We start from the raw sequence: 7,607 nt of genomic DNA on the forward strand, positions 1-7,607 counted from the left end.
TGAGAAACTGTAGACAACGAAGACATTCAACAGTTAGCCTGCTCAGTAAAAACTGATTTCTTCCCAGCTGAAGTCAACAGAAGAACTACTGTCATCATCAGTGGAAGTTTGTTTGAAGTCCTGAGCCCTATGTAAAGCTCAAGGTGGGGGGGTCAGGCACAGAACCCAAGCAGAGTTCATATTTCTGTAATCACTACCAGCACGTGGACCTCCAGAGGGGGAAAAATCACCATTTTTCTTCTGTTTCCATGACTGTGTGTGAAGAAGGTATGAAACATTTTTCAGAGTCATTATGGTGGTTTTCGTATTAGAAATGTAAGAGCTATCTAAGCTGAATTTGGAAATCTAGTATAAATGGTCAAGTCACCAAAAAAAAGGTAATTAAGAAGGGAAGAGGGTTTTGAGAAAGGCCCTTTGAGCTGTTTTTATGATGTTAAGCAGTTACTGCATTGAATATAAGAAGTCTTTGTTAGTATCATTGCCCTACTTTCTTCAAATAGCCATTTGCTGTCAAAACCAAAGAAAGAAAGGTTTGACATCCTTTGATATTTTTAAAATGGAGTTGGGCAATGAGTAGAGATTGCTTAAATCCTGGTTTGTAAAAAAGTCCTTTGTAGTTGTTTCTCAGTTTTCTTTTGTAAATGTTTTTTGATTATATATCTGAGTTTGTTTGTTTACATTTCACAGCTAAATTTTTTCCCCCCATTTTCTCTCCAATTTCTTCAGTGAAGTGCCTGGTCCCTTGTAAATCCACAGAGGAAGAGGGGAAATTATTTTCTTGCCTGCCTTGTATTGAGGGGTATCAGTGCAGAGAAGGGAGATATTAAAGGGAAGGCTGAATTTTTCTACAGTTCTGCATTTTAGATGGTGCTGTTTTGGAATACAGACATGCTTTCTGGTTAGTTTCCTTTTGCAGATTGGTTTTCATGAAGGTCTCGATGAGCGCAACAGCAAACAGAAATCATTTGGACAATCGTCTTCTTCAGACAACCTTACTCAATGTTGTGTTACCTGTGTGGGACATACTCTTGATTAACTTTATTTTGGGGGAAAGGACATCAATATAAATCCAATATCCTTGTTATCTGCTCTCCCACAGTTGCTTCTACAAGTAGTGGTGGTGTTCAGTGCAGAACCTGGCTGGCGATGAATGGAGAGCAGCTAGCGCCAAGGGAAAACAAGAGCTTCGCAAATGAGAAACTGAGAATTGTTACCCCATATTTGTCTTCAGCTTTCCAGAAGCTGAACCTTCCTGTGGTACAAATTAAATAATACTTCTCCTCATGACCTTTCATCAAAAAATTGTTCTCCTGTCCCTGAGTGGAGTAGGGCTCTCTATTCCACACTGGAAGAAAGATTAATTTGGTCTTTTTTGAGGTAGGAGTAAAAGGTACTCCTAGAACTGCTGGAATGGACGAGAACAAAATGGATGGTGTAGATGATGACCTCTAGGCAGACTGGCAGACAGAGGCTTTAACACTGTCTTGCAATTTCTTGAAATGGCATATATTTTTATTTATGTATTCTTTTTTTTCTTTTTTCTTTTTTTTTTTCTTTTTTTTTTTTTTTTTTTTGCTGTGGTTTCCAGAGTCGTGCAGTAAATGATTTATCCACTGTACTGGTCCCCTGTGCTGGCAGAGCTGTAGCATAGTGCACTGACTGGGAAGCCTTAAGTTCTAGGCTGGCCTTGGACTCTTGACTCCAGATCCTCAGGAGGAGGGGTGAGTTAATGGAGGGGATTTACTTGTGTCTTTGAATGGTGCAATACAGCATTACCTCTCCTTCCCAACCTAGTTCTCTAAAAGCTGCGTAAGGCATAAGAAGTTAGCTTTCTCCTGATTTTTAGAAAGCTGCTGATAGGGAGGAAATAAGCCTGCTTTGAATGTTTCTTTCTTTATGCTACTTCAAACCAGGCACAAATAACTAGTAAATTCAAAGGACAATGGATTAACTCTAAGCCTTCATTTGATGCTGCAACCTTTAGTTTGCCATGATGGAGGCTGGCAGAAAGTCCTTTCTCCTGGATGAAGTTTGCTGCAAAACCAAGCTTTATTAAGAGGCAGTGGAAGAAGAGCCATGGAAAAACTGCTGGTATTCGGTCAGTCTGTTGTAAGTCCAAGTGTTTTTTTAATGCTACTTCCAGTTTCTTTTAACATCTGTGGCTGCATTTGGAAAGGAGAAGCAGCCTTCAAATGTTTACAATTGGCAGAAAACTTTAAAAGCAAACGTAATGTTCTAGACAAAATACAGTATTTTTTTTTTTTCTTGGGGTAGTCTCTTGAGCAGGTAAACCTTGCTTCTAGCTTGCTGGAATCTTGTTTTTAAGTAAATTTTAACTAAGCAGCAGATAGGCTTTTGGGGGAATTGTTTCTTTCTTTGTTTTAAATGGCATATGAGCAGGGAAGAAATGTATCAACCAGCATTCTGTTATTAATTTTTTTCCAAATGCATTTGTGTCTCAGTGGTAAAAAGTACAAGTAGTAGATTAAGATATAAGATCTCTGCCATTTCTTAATTCTTGCCAAAGGTGGAAATAAATGCCTAATTCTTAGCTAAAGGGAAGCTGCACAAAGATGTTAAATTTTGCCCATGGAAACAGAGAGTAGGAAAGTGGGCAAAGACAGATTATTTTTTTAGCCTGGTAAGCTCCAAACGGTTTTCAGAAATAGCAAGTGAAAGTAAGTGATGATAGCAGAAGTCTCTCTAAAAAAAAACAAACCCACAACCATCCACCAAACTAGTATACCCAAAGCATGATAAAACTATATTTCTTTAGTGCAAAGGGCAAGAGAAATTGCATAAGCCAGGTTTTTATGTGGCACTTGATGTAATACTGTTGGTGTATTACTCTCTCAGAGCATTACAGAAATGTAAAGGGAGCAAAATTATTCCCTGAGACAGAATTCAGTCCTCTTATGCCTGCTGCACAGAGTAAGTGCAAACGGCTTATGTGCCACTGCTGTGGGAGTATCAAGCAGCCATAAAACTGATTTTACTTGACTCCTCTGCCTCTGTCTATCATGAAGATGGAGAAAGAGATGCAGGTTATGGTTGCTAGAACCATCCTTTCCGTTAGCTATTTTCAGCCAATATGGATGTATTCCTGACTATAACCAACTTGAGCAAAATAACGCAGCTGCAGACTTATATTCTGCCTTAGAGCAGAAAACCGAGGCTCCATATTTAGTATTAGTTTCTGGGTTTTGTTTTGCAATCCCACCTCCACTTCTTCTTGGGCTGTCTTGTTGCTTGCAGCGAGAAGGCTGATTACCATATGTTAGCAGTTCTAGGCTCTGGTAAAACGAGTCAAGCTGCTGTAATAATTCCCACGAAGCTGTACAGCAACTGCGGATGCAGAGAGCAGAGCCATTAGGATTGCTCTGGCGGGTGGCGGAGAACAGCTGAATACCTGCAGGAAATAAAACCTGTACCTGTATCAGAGCTGCTTCGAGGGAAACAGTGTTCCCTTTTTCAGTAGGCTGACTGAAGAATCTTCAGTTTACAGACAGGAAAGCACAACCACAAGGTAATGTTTTCAATTCTTAATCAAATATAATTTTTCTTCAAGAAACTGCTTTTGTGGGGGAGCTTTAGCCAGAACCTAAGCAACACTGAAATTAGTACCAATCACTTGGGATACCACCCTAATTTGTTTACAAACTTTAGATTAACGTAGAAACAAAATAACACTTTAGGAGGGTGGTAGCTGTGAAGAATGTGAAAAGCCCTGTAACAGCTATCTGGTAAAGAAATGGTAGGGATGATCCTCACATCAGTACTCATGTTAAGCTGTATTCATCTCCTGTCAGATATGAAAAAAGAGAAATTAAAGGTAAATGCCAAATAATTAGATGAGAGAAGGACTCATGTAGCTATGCACCTGAAAGATGGGTATTTAGAAATGCTTGATTAGTGGGGAAAAAAAAAGAACAAAGTCCATTATCAAAGGAGTATCGGTCACTGCTTTTTCTCATAAGAACTGAAAGCTTAATGCAATTAAACCCATTTAATATGGTGCTTTCCAGGTACTGTTTAAACTTTATGTCCTCTGCCGGTTAGTTTCACAGATCATATTGCTTTACCAAGTGTATGAGAGAGGTTCAAAACTAGTATATCTTGATTGTCTCTCCAGCCATATCATCCAAGATATGTAACTCACACTTGTATTTCATGCATTCAGTGCAATGAATTCATGCAAAGGATTCAGTTTGGCCAGGGGAAAAAAAATTCCTTATCTGCATTTGCTACAGTACTTTATAATTCACATTTGATCTATCTGGCATTTGATATAAGATACAGGCATGGACAGCCTGCTTCAAGCTGGCTACAATATCTACAGAAGAGACATCATCCAAGATACTAAATGACCTGTAATTATTCCTCTCAGAGTTGAATTTGTGTTTCAGAACCCTAGAAAGGCTTACAGGTTGAAAGTTTGTTTCAGGTTTGTAAGATGAAAACCTCTGCTTTATGAGGGTAGCATCCTAGACCAAAGCATCAAATACATAGCTTTCATTTATCCTAGTTCTCACAAATCTCTTTGCCTAGTGCACTACCTACATTCACAGTATGTTCAACTACAGCTCTTTTCATTCTGCATTAAGGCTGCCAGATTTCTTCCAGACTACATCAAAAGCTTTTGGTATTGAAAGCTTTTGATGCAGAGGGGAAAACAATTAAAAGGACCTCAGATTTGGGAATGTAACAGTCAAACCCACCAGATACTCAGCAAGCAGGATTTTAGGATGAGCATCAAGTTTGCTGTAACAAGCCCATTCTCTTGGCTGGCTTTTGGTTAATTTCCACAGGAGCGAAGAAAATGTTATCTGGAACTGCGGGACTTCTGGAATCCTGCTCTGAGAAGGTGGGTGCAGATTTCCATAACTGAAATGGTATCTCTTTCTCTTCTCTTTGGTATGGGGGCACATTCTTTTCATTATTATTAATATGATTAATCAGTGAGGCTTTTTCTGTATTCTTAGTGGTTAAACATGCTGTTCATGGGTATGTCTGTAATGTAACTTCTTTTGCCAGCCTCCAAGAAGACTGTGTATGTGTGGATGCTTCCTTTCTCTTGATTAAACAGTATTATTTTTAAAACAAACATTAAACTTTTGTGAAATAACACTGGATCCTGAGTGCTGTTTGTTTAAAAATTGTTCTCTAAAGAGGATTAAAAAAGTGCAGGCTACTTCAAAGGATTAATAGTGGCAAGAGAGGGCACTAGATTCTGAAGCGTCTTGACTCCTAGGGCCTGTATGGCCCTACAGTAACATAGTTTCTCTATCTCTTGGAAGAGCTGCTTGAAGTAGGGAAAAAGGCTTTTAAAAACTCCTGTCTCTGTATTTAATCCGGAATCTTCCAGCTATTTTTAAACTCAGCTACCACGTTAAATTATTCATGCAAACATCTTTGTCATATGTTCACAGAAGTCCCTTGTTCACTCTTTTTGCAATTATTTCACCTGAGGGAGATGGTGCTGTGTTTCACCAACAAAAATGTCCTGACAGCAGCTACCAAGCATGTAAAAGAATAAAGACAAACAACAGACAGCCTGCTTTTTTGCATAGATTTATCATAACTGTTGATTATTCTAGGAAATAATGTGTAAGAGTTTGCTTAACAGTATGTAGGTAGGCTCAATCTGCTTGATATGTGATGAAAAAACCACAAACTAGTTTGTTGCTGCTGCTCAGGGAAGGAGAGCACTTTAGAAATATTTATTTTCCCCACACAAGCTCCACACAATGCTAACATGTTTCCTAGCAGCAGTGCCTGGTAAGTCTTACCCATCTGTATAATCTTTAAGTATTGAATTGTCAGCTCTCAGCCTGCTGTTGTGTTATAGATCAACTTTCCCTTTCTCCTTCCTTAATTTGCTACTGCAGAGGCTGACTGGTAAACTAATTACTGTAGCACTGACATCCTTTGGCTAACAGAGGTGTAGTCCAGGGATGGATTCGAACACCCTGTCTAGAAGAGACTGCCTGTACTTTCATCCCTTTCTTCAGTAACCAAAGCGGCAGAGTAGCAGAGGTCTGGCTACTCTAGAAAATAAAATAAGCATGTATTTCTGCTGATAAGGTATTCAGGAACATGGTACAGTACAGCTAGTGAAAAAATAAACTGCCACACAAAGGCTGCATGTTAACCTTGTTCTTTAACAAAAATTACCTTCTGCCTGCTGTAGGAGAGAAGTGTTTGTTGGAGCTGCTAAAGCTGGTAGCCTGACAGAGGTGAAGCTGCCTGCAGCTCTGTCTCCCCAGGTCCAGCCAGTAGCAAGGCTGAGTGTGTCCTCCCAGTAGGTACGCAAACACACAAACATATGTATGTGTATATGCGTGGCCAGCCACACAGATAAACACATATAAAACCAGAAAACAGCACTTCTGCAAATGGAAACAGGACCAACAGCATCATCCTGTTCCCCTCTCTGGAATGAAGGTCCTTAGTGGAACATAGAGACATACATACAACATGGTTCCCTCCAGTAACACACCTTAGATGTGCTTTTATCCAGTAGCTGGCCCCAGATCCTTGTTCTCTCCAGCTTCAGACGCCTGGTCACGCAAGCCTCCGAGGGCCCACTCCCCCACTCAGGTTGCTGGTACTCAGACCCCCTTGCATCCACAAATACAGGTGCACACAGACTATGGATCCCTTCAATAACTGGCAGTCCACCCTGTAGCTGGCCCTGGTGCCCTCTCATCATCTCTAATCCTCTCAGGCAGAACCTGACGGCACAGCAGTGAGGACTGAAGAAAGTCTGCAGAGCTGAAAGTAGTCGGAGGCTGGAAGAGTATTAGGGGAAGTGTCATACGTGCTTGTCCTGCTCTTGATCTTCCCATGGTATTTGGTTTTAGTTAATACTACCAACAGGCTATTTGGCTGACCAGAGTGTGGTCTGAGCCAGAATAGACGTTCCTAGATACCTGGTAAACAGAGCTGCATGTCTGGCAGCCAGTGGGCTTTTATCTGCAACACAGTGGCTGGATTCTGCTGCATCCAGGCACTATGGAAAAGCTGCAGCATCCTCAGAGAAATTAGTAAAAAATTTGATTTTGATACAAAAGTGATTAGCAGCACTTTAACGTGCACACTCTGCACCTTGTAACGCTCAGGTGTGTTTCATGCTGTTCCACAAGTGCAGATTTCAGGATGCCTCTGTCATGGGGATTTTTGACAACCACAGAGCAAACAGGCAAGACCTGAAGTAGGGCGGTGTAAACACTGTGAAAATAACTTGGCTGTAATGAAATAATGTCCACCTTAAGGTTGTCATCTTTGGTCAGGTTTCCTATGGAAGTGAGGTTTAAACTATGAGGGTGTGTACCTTCAAACTCGGTGACCCATGCCAGGCAAGCTCAACAAGCCTCCTCCACACTGGTGGCAGGTCCTTTTGGTGCAAAGCTGAAGGAGGGGCTGCAACATCTGTTCACGCTTTATGAGATGTGAGAGAATCTGCTCAGGAGGAAGTCCTTTATCTTCAGTCAGAGCTCACATCATCCTGGACACCAAAACCAATCAATCACAAAAGGCAAATACACAGGAAACCAATTGTCTTTGTTAAATGACAACTGGTGGCACTGAGAGAATTCAGATTCAGA

Source organism: Platalea leucorodia (assembly GCF_965183815.1).
Source record: "Platalea leucorodia genome assembly, chromosome: 3".
NCBI classification, from domain to species: Eukaryota; Metazoa; Chordata; class Aves; order Pelecaniformes; family Threskiornithidae; genus Platalea; species Platalea leucorodia.